The sequence below is a fragment of the Lissotriton helveticus genome, chromosome 11, assembly GCF_964261635.1.
Source record: "Lissotriton helveticus chromosome 11, aLisHel1.1, whole genome shotgun sequence".
Lineage (NCBI taxonomy): Eukaryota > Metazoa > Chordata > Amphibia > Caudata > Salamandridae > Lissotriton > Lissotriton helveticus.
In genome coordinates this window covers 1,042,426,175-1,042,441,347 of record NC_136072.1, presented here as the reverse complement: position 1 = coordinate 1,042,441,347, position 15,173 = coordinate 1,042,426,175, and the positions used below count along the sequence as shown (strand labels likewise).

General features: G+C 42.5%; 1 long non-coding RNA gene across 1 annotated transcript in view; it reads right to left on the bottom strand.

Annotated features, from left to right (window-relative positions):
* LOC144792466 (uncharacterized) overlaps window positions 1-15,173 on the bottom strand; it is a 144,001-nt gene that overhangs the window by 127,893 nt on the left and 935 nt on the right. The window lies entirely within an intron of this gene.

Sequence of the window (15,173 nt, the reverse complement as noted above, 5' to 3'; positions counted from 1 at the left end):
GGTTTCTACGGGCTCACTGGGCAGGTATCAGTAACCACCCCGTGCACCCTCTAGATAATTTTGCCCCCTGCACACAGTGTTGTCAACAATTATATCTTTCAGATGTTGCAGTGATGTTTTCAATTATGTCATAGAACCCCATGAGAGGTGAAATATGCAGGTGCGGCCGGTATGCTGGAGGAGCGGGGAGCAGATGGAGGGGTGGGACGGGTCACTAGGGGTTGCAAGGGATAAAAGAAAATATAATAATTACCCGCAGCAGTCCCCGTTGCGCTCTTCTGCTCCTCTTCAGGAAGGCACATTCTCCCAGAATGCCCTGCGGCCAATCCTGAAGTAGCTCATGTGCGTGACAGCAGCATGAGGATTGGCCTGAAAGCCCTCGATTTGCGCTCCAGGACAGACAGTCTGTGCCTGCTCTGTCCAATCCAGCTGCATTGCTAGGTTGGAGAGAGCTTTCACTGTGCATGATGGTTTAGCCGGCTTGAGAGCAAACCATCATGTGCATTGATAGGATGCACTACTACTCCCCTCAGTGCCTGTGACCACCAGGCCCCATCCCCAAGACTATGCAGGAAAGTAAAAATAAAACGACTGTTGGTTTATTTTTCCTTTCCTGACATTTTGGTGGGGAGGGAGGAGATGCTCCTCCGCCGTAGCGGAGGAGCCGCTGCTGTAAATATGGGAAGTAATTAGAAGTGTGGCAAGGGCGTGAGTTATAGTTAATTTAGGGCACGACTGATAGTTACTTGAGATAACTATAAATGGTAGATTTCAGGGTTTGTTCATTTAAAACAGTATATTTTAACTGACATTTTCACCTACCTATAATGTCCCTTAAACCATTGTTTTTTTAATTCACATAATTTTGGGGGATTTTTTTAAGGTAAAGTAAGATATTATTACAATTTCTAACTATAACGTCACTTTACTCTTTTGTTTTTTTCAGTGACTTTCTATGATTTTTAATGTAAAGTAAGATGTCCTTCACTGTGCACAATGTGGGGTTGGATGCAATGTAAAGGGTGTCATTTTAAGTAAGGCAGACATACTGGCTTTGTCAAAGGGCGAGAACACCAAAATATAAAAGAGAGGGAGGCCAATGACTTTATCAAGTGGTCAGCACATCAAAATATATAAAGCAGACTGATTATCTTTATCAAAAAGTAACCAATAACTATAATCATTTGTGAATTGTTTGCATTCACACATTGCAATGTTTACTAATAGTGATTGTCAATTAGTATTTTCGATAAAGTATTAAAAAAATACTAAACGTCTTAGAGTCTTTTTTTAAAAACATTTTTCCAGCCACAAAGTGGAGCCATAGAACTAACCACAAGGAGTCCCTGAACTCCAGATGGAGAGCATGCAGCTTCAGATTGGAGTGCTTTAAAAAACGATGGTATGCTGTCCTGGGGTCATGGATTCAATGACGGAAGAGACTTACTGCATTTTTTTGTATGTGGCTGGGGAGTTACTGCCGTCCCTGCAGCCCTCCACAACATTAAAAAAGCTTGGTGGTGCCCCAGCACCACCATCACCCAAACATAGTACTAAAATGCCCTTGCAGTGCATTATGGGGTGATCCTTCCTTGGAGAAGTGATTAATAAATGAGCGGCTCCTTCAGCTCATTTATTATTCTATTCTTTTTTTTAAGTTTATTTTTTTAGTGGTTCCCTGGGTGTCTACCTGGGGCAACCACAATATTACAAATTTCGGAGCTGCTGAGGGAGCCCCTCCCTTGCGGCTTCAGCAGGCTGCCCATTTAGCACCCATGCCAGGTGCCAGTGGGAGCTAACCATTTTCTTTACAGTGCGATCCCCAGTGCCCAAAACTGTCCATGTTGTATGGGGCTGCAGGGGAAGCACAAAGGTCACGTAGCACCTGCTAGCTTCCCAGCTGGCACTCATTCCGTACTGGAATGTTGATAGGAGCCATCATTTTTTTTTAAGTTGGAGTTTCGGTGCCAACATGGGCACCTACAACAACTGGCCAATTTGGAATCCGCGGGTGGAGTCCTAAGTCCCTGCCAGCTCCCCAGCAAGCAACCATTCAGGGTGCCGTCAGGAGCCTACTTCATTACTTTGCTCTTGCCTGAGCAGCAGCAACTTTTTTCCTGCTCCCGCTGGGCAGGGGCTAGGTTGTGTTACCTTTCCTTGAGAGTGCAGGCATTCTCTGCCTACACTCAGCCAGGCACGAAGCAGCATTATTCTGCCGGATGGGGTCCCTAAAACACTGCTTTTTTCTAGTCCCGGAGGATGGGGGTCTCTGGGGTGGTGAACTGCTTGGGAGGTGGGGGGGGCTGAATCCACCTCACCTAAATTAAAAAGTGGGCCCTGGGAGATGGGGTCCCCAGAACCTCTATGAGGGTAGGGTGGTCCGCACGCCCCCTCCCCTAAATTTGTTAGACGGCCTCATGGGATGGAATCCCTCGGCCATTTATGAGACTCAAGGAAGGAAGGTTCCACGCCCCCTACCCTAAATATGAATGTCCAGATGGCGAGGTAAACGACCTTGACTTTCAACACAGCCCCGACTTTGCTGCAGCACTCAGAAGAAATGCTGCTGCGTGAGTCTCAGACACCACATCACCGATGTCTGTGGTGCACCATCCCGACTCCAATGCATTCCCAGCCCTGAATGGCTTTTGGCTGACGCACTGCCTTCAGTCGAGCAGTTCAACTTCGACGCAGAGGTATCGACACACTGATCTCTTGACATCAACGAATCCTCAATGCTGCCCATCTCTCAGGAACCATCCAAGATACTCTGAGTAAGTCTGCGTGACTCCTGTATCCGTCCCGCGCTCCATCGTAGTCTGACTGAACTTTTGGATTTGTCACAGTCAAGCGCAACCAGATAGCCCGAGTTGGAGCTATTTACTTCTAAGCACTGCACTTTTTAATTAATCTTGCAAAATTCATATCTTGACGTGTGTAAGTTGGATTTTTTGTCTTTTTGGTCTTGCTTTACTCAGATAAATCCTTCCTATTTAGCTAAACTGGTGTTAAGTGCTTTGTGGTGCTTTCACTGTATTAATTTGTGTGTCTGCACTAATTATTTACAGATTGCCTCTTTAGTTTAGCCTGACTGCTCTGTGCCAAGCTACCAGTGGGTGAGCACATGTAAACTTTTACTGTGTACTACTTACCCTGACTAGAGTGTGAGTCCCTACTTGGACAGAGTACATACCTCTGCCAACTAGAGACCCCATATCCAACACTGGTGGCAGCAGTGGGATAGGACGTGTGTTTGTGCATTACATACAGTGATTGGTGTGCACCACTTCCATATCTAAGACCAATATGAACCAATATACTATTTAACTTTTTTTCTCTTTGGCTACCTTTAGAGTTTTTGTAACAATCATGTCCAAATCTGCAGTGCCATCATATGTAACTGAAGTACTGTAGTTTGTGCAGGGAAAATTGAAAACCTACACAGTGTCCCACCTCAAACGGTTCTGCAGGGAACTCAAATGTTGTTTTAAAGGCCCCACTAAAAAGAAGGAGCTGCAAAAGGTGCTGGGGGCCTGGTTAACAGTCAGGGGTGCAGCTGTGTACCCAGAAAATGGGAGCAATGTTGTGGAGGAGGAGGAACAAAGTCTGCACCTGGAATGGCTGGAGGAGCCAGCATTGCCTGTGGGGCAGGGGCCAGCCTGAATGGTGGAAGAGCTCCCTCCAGAGTTGGCAGTGATTCTTCTAAAAGCCTGTCGTCAACAGAGTGGAAGGACAGGCAGGGAGAAAGGAAGCTCCAGTTGGAGCTGGCAAAACTCAATGTGGATGTGGACAAGCAGAAATTTGCAATGGAAAAGGATAAATTGGCCATGGAGGAAAATAATATTCTTTTAGCTCAGGAGTTGAGCTTGAAAGAGCTAGATTTGGAAGCCAATATTGCTCTGTCAGCACAGATGGTGGCAGCATATCTCCAGTGTACTCAGAGGTAAAGGTACACATACCAAAGGGTATCAGGTCTACGATATAGCTTTGCAGCTGCACATGATTCCTGAGAGGGAATGGGGTGCATGTTTGTGGAAGCATTTCACAGTGGAGGGGAGGGACACCTTACTGGCCCTAGGAGATAAGGATAAAATAAGGGACCATGCGATGAATTAGGTCTTGATTAGGAGATATGTTCTGACCCTGTAGTGTAGTTCCTATTATCCCAATAGGCTCTGCGCATTGGAATAATACCTTCAATAGTATAGGCTTAGACCAGACGTTAACTAGGTCTTCTATTGTCGATATTAGACTTAAAGTTTTGGGTTTGCCAGCTAGCTCAGAGTTCACTAGAAACTTTCTCGAATAGGCAAGGAGGAGTTGAACCTCCCTGGATAGACAAGAAGGGATTTAGTTTCTGACAACCATAGAACATGACAACTTTGCTCTCCCCTAATCAAGAGTGTATCTCTAGAGTCGTGTGAAAACAAAAGACAACTTATTTTACTCAGTCAATACGTGCATTCTTAGTCTCACCAGATTGTAGAGAAAAGGAAGAGACGGGCGTGTTCAATAAAAGATGGTATTTATTGATCAGTCTCTTTTCTCATACAAGAGAAATGGATCGATATTATCGCAATACTTATGGTTAAGTAAAGTGCATACAATAAAAGCAGAAGTATAAAATAATACTGTAAAAACATTTATATGGTTTCTAAGCCATAAGGTGGTTTAAAATTGATAAAATAGATATATACATATGAACATTTGACTAATCGTACTCAACTGTTGTTTCTAACTACGCCTACCCCAGTGTACCTGACCTAAGCCTAATACGTGGGCGGGAATAGAAAGTAGCAGTTTAAGTTAAGTTTGTTTTGCCAAGTGACTGACTCAAGAATTCTCTGCGAGGGGTTATTCAGTTCTGTACCTGGAATTTAGGATGAATGAGGGATGGTATCTCTCGTCTCTGGTCTCGATATTCCAGGCTGCCTGCGAGGGCTACCCGGAAGCGCCGGAGCTGGATTTCTCGGCAGGAGAAAGCAGCGTCTCGTTCTCAGCGCGTCAGGAAGGCGGGGCTGCGCCAGCGGGGTCTGCTCTGCTCTGGGCTTCGGCAAGTCTGGCTGCTCCGATCTCGTCACCACCGCGTGTGTTTGCTTAAGGCAATACCGGTAATATTTATACCTGTAAGGTGCCGAGATTGACGTAAGGATGGACATAGATACGTCAATAAGGATGTCATACGACTTGGTCGTTAGCACATTCTTTTGCTGAAGTTCTCGATGAAATCAAAACAATGGCCGCAGGGTTTTTCCCAGGTTGTCATAGGTTTGATTTGTTTTGAGAACTCCGTATGCCTTATCAGGGGCTGGAGGAATATCGCTTGTCTAATTAGATTGCAAGCGTTATGACTTAATCAGATAACACGTTCCTGTGCCGTGGTGTGGCATCATCAGATAACGGTTTCTGCATCATGGGATGGCTGCTAGTTAACTTGTTAACCAGAACAGGGTCAGGAATAGGGGGATCGATACAGAACCTATAGGAATACATCACACCCACTCCACGCTAACTATGGCCATGTTTACGAATCTAGGCATAGTAAAACATACTGTAGAGTATCGTGTATACCTTACCACCCCAAAATACATATAATGCATTTCGAAATTATCTAATATACGGAAAAAACAGTCACATGTATTATATGCACTCAAGCTGTAGAATAATGCTAAAGTAATCACGCATACGTATACATTATTGCTAATTGGTATATGAGAATTTACACATGAAATGGCTCTTAATACAGAAGAAAAAGGTTCGAGACCATTTCATCACAGAATAAAAATTATTATGAACATACCAGCGAGCAGCTAATGTCTATAAAGTTTCTAAAAATAGAAATTTTAGTTCTCTAAGAATAGTTCTTACTTTAAGCAGAAGATAAGTGTCCCGAAAAATCGAAAAATATTTTGGGGCTGCTGAAAAAATTGCTGTCCGTGAACTGGAGGGGAAATCGTTCATGGTATTCTGTTATTAAAGTTGAAGGCCAAATTCAGGGAACGCCGTGTGCTAGCTTGCTCAAAAGTCTCTATTTCTGCTCTGGAGAGAACATCATATCATTTAGACTGTCGAAAAAGCTGTCAACAGCTTCCTGGGAGAGTTCCACTAACTCGGAAAAGGATGTAACCATGCATTCATGTGCATGGTTGTCTCCATTGACGTTTTGATTAGTATTGCTGACAGAAGGTCGTACCTGATCGATGCTGCTTTCATCTTGAACTTCACTACCCCTTAATCGTAGCGGTGAAGTCTCCACGAATGCCGTCATCAGGATTGGCAGCCGTTGAGGGCAGCACAAAGCATGAGCCGTTATCGGACCCAACAATGTTTCTGCATCCATTGGCGCATCCGATTGTAGCGTCAGACAGGTGTCCAACACGCATTCTTCTCCGCACAGCAAGCACCTTAATACAGGTAAAACACATCGATGCCACATTGGTCGAAATGAAAGAAACCAAGTCATGTTCAGGTCTCTAAGCCGGGTTAGTCCCAGGATTTTTGATATCCGGTCCCGGTATCCAATGGCTCGGATTGTTTCTTCCCTTGTCGCAGGTGTTTTGTCTGTGACACGGTTTGCCATAACGAAATATAAGGACTAAGAATAGAATTCCTGCAATTAGTCCCAAAATGAGGGGAAGTCCGCCAAAAATCGAATGGACGAAATCTGGAAAAATACCCAGTATGGCTTTGAATGGTGTTAATGCCATCGAAAATACTGTCTTAAATACTTTTGAGACTCCACTGGTATCAGAAATATTTAAGATTTCATTCAGGATTTCTGCGAAATGTACGGGGGAATTAGTTGATAACAATGAGTGAATCTCTGCAGTCGTCCTTGCGACTAGGAGATCATACGTTTCTTTTGATGACGTGAGTCTGGTCGGTGTCTGAAGAAGCACTGTTTTCATTCTGCTTAAAGTGTCTATTCGAATAGAAGTAATTTTCAAGTTGGGCCATGCCCTTGCCTCCCTGTCTGGAAAGGAGCTGGGGAACAATAAGCGTCCACAGCACTTGACCTTCGCAGTCGTAGTTACGAGATAAGGAGTCCCGGGCATAAGACTACAGCATCTGCGGTCCACAATTAGAATGTAACTCCCATTATAGAGTCTTTGAAAAAATGGTTCTATCTCTGTTGCAGGTGTGCCTAGCTGGTGACATGAAAGGTTATTTGAGTTCCCTTCACAGGCTCCATGCAAACTAATTCCATTACACAGAAGTGTACCGCTTAGTGGCATCGCACAATTATTGCCACTAAGAAACACTTTCTGTCCTTTATTATCGACACATGCATGTGAATAGGGCAAGTTCCATGTTGTCTTAATGTACCCTTTTCCCAATTTTTCGTACATGCCAGCCTGTATATATTTTTGGCAGTATTGAAACCTGAAGGTTGATATCGGAATATTAATTATCCCATGTATTATCCATTCACTGACAGGTCGTTTGTTACTTCATTGTAGGTCGGTGTGTCTCTACTAAATGTTTTTATTTGGGTTGTTAGAGGTCTGAGTTCCAATGCATTGTTGCATATTCCTTGTTGTTTTTCTGTAGGCGTTTCGAATGTGATTAGCCTCTTAGTTTGGACCTCTGTATTTGTAGCAAACCTTGGTGTTCTGCTACTTATCGGGAGTCCACTTGGCCTACTGTTTGTTATCGGCCACATGATTGTGGTTTTACCAGGTCGATGGATACAACTCGGTTCTCCTTTTTACCAGCAAGCGGCGGTAGTACAACTGATCTTGTCCCGTTGATAGACAAGACAGGAACTGCTTTTCTGTAAGAAGGCCCAAATTCCTTCTTTACCGCGATCTTTTCTCTGACTAGATCCCCGACTTTTGGAATCCAGACAGGTCTTGCTGGGACAGGTGGTGGTTCTTCAGTGGTTGTTGGCTGCTGTTTCAATTTTATGTTGCTCAGGTCTTTTCTTGTTTTGTTTAAGTCCTGTAAAATAGCCAAACGATCTTTGATATCAAAGCTTTTTTCCTTCACCACTGAAGTCTGACTGTCAAGATCTAAGACTAACATCCTAGTTCCAAACAATAATTCGTACGGACTGAATCCCTTCAGAGAATTTCTTGGCAAGTTATTTAGACTACGTTGGACACTTATTAGATGTTTGACCCACCCAGCTCCCGAACCTAATATCCTTTCCGTTATAGATAGCTTTATGCCTTGGTTTTTTCTTTACACCATCCCGTATCCCTCAGGAAGGAAGTGAGAAGAGTCCCGCTGTGCTATGCTCATTTGGTCGAGCTTTCCCCCAAGCTTGAGTGCTCAAGTGAAAACATTGGTCAAACGTAGCATGCTCCTAGCGTATATGCCATTTAGACTCGCAAATCTTTGTATAACAGTCCAGACGTCAGCCGAGTGCTGGGGATCTACATTATAAGTGGAAACTAGCCTGTATATGTTAATCGGACGCTTTGCTTTTTACTGTTGATTCTTTCTGGAGTGAAACGCCACGGTAGTATACCGTTTCTCTCGCCACTGCGATCTCTGTTGCAGTCCGGGCATTTTTTTACAAAAATGTCATGCTGCAGGCTCATGCCTGGCCACCAGTACACTGATTGTAATTCTTCCAGAGAATCTTTTAGTTTGAGGTGTCTGAGACCCTCACCCATATGTGAGTCTGCAATTAACAAAGTTCTCCTGTCCATGTTTGGAATTACTCTATCCCCCACTCCAGGGATTCGAGCAAAAGGGACGGAGTTTGCATCAATTATGTATGTATAATTGAGTGGATAGTTGATCGGTAGCGCTGAGCAGTCGCCTTTTGATGACGTTTTCACCGCCAGCACTGTTTCACCGTCAATGTATTTTATTGTACGCTTTTTTCTAGCTACGGAAGCCGATTTAGTTGCTACCGCTGTGGCTGTCTCAGCCAATGAATTCCCTGCAACGTGAACGCCATCACGCTGATGACTCAGTGAGTGTATCACGTGAGTCTTTGGTAGTTCTTTTTGTAACAGAACTATTTGTTCCCAAAGCAGTTTTTGCTTTATTGTTGCACTTGTAACCGTTTTGAATCCATTTCTGCAAATCGTTGTTATATGATTTGACGCAGTAATATGAATCGGACACTATAAGTGTCGGGAATTCGCGATCCGCATTATCTAGCGCCATTTTCAATGCTATTACTTCAGTCTGTTGTTCTGAATTGGTTTCTACTGAGTGTGTTTTTGTTAATAGAGGTCTTAGTTTACCTCCGCGCCACACTTCTTTTGTAATCTCACATGTGGGGTTGTATGCTTGTTCTCCCCAAACGGATGGTTGAGCATGTCCGTCTGTATAGATTACACAAGCGTACTGTCGTAATGGCAGAATGTCGATTGGCAGAGGGAATGTTCTTTCATGTTCCAGATTTTTTAATTCCTTTAGTTCTGGATCAAAGTAGTAGTATACTTTGTCCGTTGTAATTGAATTCACCCATTGTATCCACTTTGGATTCAATGCTGTGGTTGGTAAATTACACGGGGTTGTTAATGCCTCAAAGGCTGATTCTGCTGTTATGACTGTAATGTGTCTACCGTCAGCTTTATCTTTTTCTTTAGCTATTGCGGTTTGAACTGTATGAACAATGTTTTCTTTAATGCTGAATTTCTTTTCAGCTTCTGTGTACAAGTGTGATTTGAATGCAATTGGTACCTTTTCTCCCTCGTTAGAGGTCAGGTATGTGAATCCGCATCTTCCTGGGATGACTCGAATCACAAGGTTGCGTGTGTTATCACGTGTTTCTAATTTTGTTTTAATTAACATGTCTGTTTGTAAGGATCTCAGAATTTCTGTGTGTATTTGAGTCCAATTGGTTTTTTTAAAATCTGGTTTTATTAGATCATAAAGGGGTTTGACCCTTTCTGCGTAATTTGCAATGTATGTTCTTCCGAAATTTAGGAAGCCTAGAATTGACTGTAGGTTTTTTAGTGTTCTAGGTGCTTGGAGTACGGCACATTTCTCTAGGAAATTGTCAGCCAGGCTTTTGCCTTCACTTGATAATTCATATCCTAAGAACAGGACTGTTAGATGGGCAATTCTGCATTTTTTGAAGTTGAATTTGTAACCCTCTGCTGCGAACCCAAGTATTATGGTGTTCACTCTCTTCAAGTGAGTATCCAAGTCATCATCTGTTAGGTATATGTCGTAGACATAAGATAATGCCTCTTCGTCATATGTTTGTAATAATTCTGTTACTCTCGCTGAGAATAATCCTGGGCTGTTCTTGAACCCTTGGGGTAACCGACAGAATTGTTTTTGAGCGCCATTTATTGAGAACGCAGACAAGTATCTGCTCTCTGGTGCTATATTTTGACAGAAGAATCCATTAGAGATGTCTAATGTTGTTTTGTATTTTTTGCGCACTATGTTATTCATTAGTGCTGCACTATGCGAGTTTTGTACTGCAAAAGTTTTGCAACATGAGTTAAGGTGTCTGTAATCCAAAACTAGACGATATGAATTGTCTGGTTTGGAAACAGGAAACAAAGGGTTGTTCATTTGTGAGGTGCAAGTTTCAATCACCCCCTGGTATTCTAATTGGTCTAGGATTTCTTTTACCTGTTTTTTAGCTTCTTGCTTAATTGGGTACTGTCTTTGTGCAGTAGGTTGTGATTTTAACTGGATTTTGTGAGGAGGCGAGTCCTCATCCCATCCTACATGATTTTTATATAAAGCAGGAGCTTGAGCTACTGCCCACGTTCTTGCAAGTGTATATTTTTTATGAATTGGGATATGATTTGAGATGGCAGGCATAATTATTTCTTCGCCATGAGGGCACTCCCTGACAAACTCGGGTGGCCAGTCTTTTTCAGCTAGAAGGATGTCATAGCCCTTGGAGAGATTATCCCAAAATAGTCCCCTTATTTTTCTAGTCTTATCCCCCTCTATACGTAATGTTATTTCATATATTTTGTGAGGTTTGCTAACTCTGGTGTCTGCAGTTTCCACTTGAAGGTATTCATTCGTGTCCACTGTCTCCAGATGATTCATAAGGACTTTGCGAGCTATGCTCACTTCTGCTGCGCTGTCTAGCATTGTCTGAGCCCACTCTCCGTTTTTCAGCTGTGTCCTCAGTATTCTCGGCATTGTTGAATACTTTAATACTGGCTACCTTCTTTTTTGGAAATTGTAATTTCTTATTTGGAGGAGCAGGTTCCTTGTCTTTGGACTTGACGTGCCCTTCCCTGGGTTCCGATCGTCCTCTTCTTTCCGATTTCTGCGAGGAAGTCTGAAAAGATTGAGAGGGACGTGTATCAAAATCTTGATATCTATCCGGTTTCTTTATATTATCCCTATTTCTAAGGTTGTATTTTTTCCCAGAGGGCTCACTTTGGGGAGACCTGTGTCCTTGGTTTGGAGATTTTTCTCTCCGCCGAGGAGACCTTCCTCTGGACTGGAATCTCTTTTCTTTCGGATTGGATTGTTTGTTTCCATCCCAGTTCTTCTTTTGTGATGTTAAATTATTTTTAATAAATATTTTTTCAGGACTTTCAATCAGTTGGGGTTTTACTGGTATTTCACTAAACTATCTCTACCTAGTTCCTCATAGGATTTTTCTATGATTCTGGCAATTTCAGCTGGTTGGTCTGCTATATCTGTTTCTTTTAACCTCTGGCGGATCGCCACGTTTGCTGCTTCTCCCTTTATATTGGCTAGTAATATAGCCGAGACCTGCTTGAAGTCTTTCAGTAATTTCATACCAAGAGTTAAAGCGGGTTCTGGACCGTATTCGTCTTGAATTTGTTTTAGCACATCTGGTATTACCGAGATGGATGGAACACCATGCGTTTTTGTGTAGATGGAAGCAAAGACTGTACCCCAAGTGTCATAGTCCTCCACGTGTGGTGCGATTCCCATTGGAAGACAGATAGTCAGAATCCTGTGTTTATCCACAGGAGTGGTGTCTGGAAACACAGCCTCTATTTGGGTGATTTTTTGTGCTAACCAGAATGGTATTTGTTCCCTTTTAGCTGGTACCTTACCTAGGCAGGACTGTATGTTCTGTGGTGTAATTTTGTGTTCCCCTGATGAGGGGTCAGCTGTGGAATTTTAATTGCTGGTTGGATTGTTGAAGTCCGCATTACATATTGGACTAATTGTCTATGTATTTTTATTAATTGTTTTAGTTGTACTAAAACATCTGCTGCAGACATCCTTTCGATGTCTGGATGTGGTGTGTATCCGGCTAGGACCGGCCACGTTGCTCCTGGTCTACCTAATGGACCGAGCCTGGTGATGTGATTGTTGTGTTGTAGGGCGCCATTAAACAAGAGCAGGTGCTCTTGAAATTTAAGGGGTACTTCCACCTCCTCGAAAGGAGTGTATTCTTCAGGAGGTTCCTCTGTTTTGTAATGGTGGAAGACCTTTGTTACAGCGTTTGCTGCTGGAAAATGTATCCATGAATAGAACACCTCTGTCTGCCGATATTCGTGTGCCTCTATTACGAATATGACTGTGCCACCTCTAGGTGTCAGTCCATTTTCTATAAGTTTCAAAGTTATAGATTTCCTTATGTTGACCGCGATGAGTATTAAATTCGGGTCTGCTTCTTGCATAGTATTATCAGCTTTTACGAGTTCAGCTGCTACTCTAGCTATCTCTCTTTCTTCTTCAGTTTCTGACATTCTACTGTCAGGAAGGTTATTTTGTTTGTTTGCAGATCAGGTTTCTTATGGAAGCAAAGATTAGATGCACAATATTTTGGAACAGTGTATCCTTCAACGTTGACTAAACCAAGAACCATACATAGGAGTTTCCTCCTGCGAGGTTTGGCGGATATGACCTTTCACCCACTCCAGACGTCTTTGGAGTATTATGGGAAAAAAAGGGGTCTGAGTGAAAAAGCACGACTGAGTTACTCTAATGTCTTGCGTTAGTTTTATCGCCTTTCCAAACGTTTGGGCGCCATGTAGTGTAGTTCCTATTATCCCAATAGGCTCTGCGCATTGGAATAATTGTTTTTCATTGACCAATTTGGTCTGCCATTGTTTGGGCCCCGTGGGGATGGACTGACCCTGGATGCTACCCTAGTTGGTGCCGGTATTCCTGACTCCAACTTACTTTTCCTACCATCTGCCTTAGTCCTGCTCCCCCCTACTCTTTTACGTGTACCTGTGTTTTCACTTGCTCCGTTGCACTTCTCAAATGTGTTGGACTTTGCTGTAAGTTTTTTACATTTTTGTAATCTGTGAAACTATCATGGTCTCTCCTATTGTAAAGCGCTCTGATACCTCCCGGTCTAGCCAGTGCTATATATAAAACTCAAATAAATAAATACATTTGGTGCCCACTCCTCAAGAGGTGAATGGATAGCAAAATCTTGTGGGCAGGAGATTCTCTAACAGAGATTGTGGAGACTGGTCAAATGTGAATACTTTTGCTAAATTCTATTTAAGATATGTGGAGCATGTGAGAAGTCTGGCACTAGACAGCTTTAAACATGAATAATGGTAGCCTCTGGTCTTGTAAGGAGATAGTGATTATCCAATTAACAAGCAAACAGAATCTTGATTTCATTAAAGACAATAGAGGCTAAGATTATCCTACCCCCTTCGCTCATTGTGGTATGAGGAAATAAATGAAATGTTTAATTTGAACTTATTATTGAGAAAATGTGAATGGTTCACATGGGTTAAGACATGTTTTTGTTTCATATGAGAAATTTTGTGAATGAATATGTTTTTTTTTATTTACAGATAATTTGCAATAGAAGTTTTTTGGCTGAAAATAAAAGAAATATATTGTTTCTTCATAGCTTAAAAGAGGAAGACGATTGAGTGTTTTGGACATACACAGTTTGACCATTCTAAAATGGATCTAGTTCTTTATAATGTGTTATGTTCTTTAAAGAGCTGCCTGTTGGGGCTGCAATAAAATGTTATTACATAATGTTAGCCTCTGTTGTCTTTAATGAAATCAGAATTCTCTTTGCAAGTTAATTGGCGACACGCCATTCGCAGCCATGATCTATAAGGCTCAGTAAGTTAAAGTGCTTGGTGCTTTATGACAGGATACAGTACTGATAATAGGCAGTCAAGTGTGCCCTGCTGGATGAAAGTGCTGGACAATTTAGGTAGCTACAGTACCAAAATAAAGTGAGCACAGTGTAAACATCAGACAGAGAAAATAATACCCATGCTTTTATAAGCGCGCAAGTAAAGTACCATCATAAGCATTTTAGACTGTTAAGGATTGTTACAAAAAACATAACCAACAAAACACCTCACTAAGCCAAAAAGCAACTTCCCCAGGAAGTGAATCAAACGCACATGCGCAGAAGTGAGCTAAAGCCATTCCAAAGCACATGCATGCAAAAGAGATAAGTTCTTTTTGCATCTCCAACACATGTGATTGCCAACAACAAAGACAATTCTCTGCATACAGTGAGGAGGTCTGAAACGTTCACCTGAATTATCTCTGCCACCCAAAATTACAAACTGCATTCAGTAAGCGTGCTCCTCACCGTGACTTGTTCTCACCTCCTCATACCAGGTAAAAACAAGTCTAAGGAAGCATTCCAAGGATCCATGCCAACCTTTCTGAATGTAGAAATTTGCTCTCATGTAGTACACCGTGCCCCTTCCTGTGCCTATTGGAGAACGGTTCAGTGGTGTAACATCGGAGGCCCAAGCCAGGCATGGAGAAAAAATCCAAGGAGGATAATAGGTAGGCTATGCTTTAAGGAGCCCGTTATGGCGAGCTTACAGCCTATTTACTTTTACTTCCTGGCTTGTTTCCTGTCATGAGGTGGGATCCACTCTACAAGTAATGACTAGGAGGACATATAGCAGGGAGTGCTACAAACAAATACAAAACGAGTATTACGGCTTTTGCTGCTTTGCCATAGCTGGCCATATTTTGTCAACACACGGAGCGCTCTCATACATCCCAACATTTTGAAAGAGGAAAGTGGTAGAAAGTGAAAAAAATCGGGGGAAATTATTTTCCCCAATTGCTAACATTTAAACGAGACAACTTTAGGCGGTAAACATCTGAAATAAAACAATGTTTTGCTTTAAAAATCAGGGGGGTCTGTTGGCATGTATGGTTCACGTTCCAGGAAAACTCCTTCTCACTAGAACACTTCTAGCAAATGTGCTTTCGGTGCCAATGTTGTGTAAGACCCGTAACCCGAGCTGAGTCACGGCTTCAAACCTTTTTTTTAACAACTCTTTGTGTCA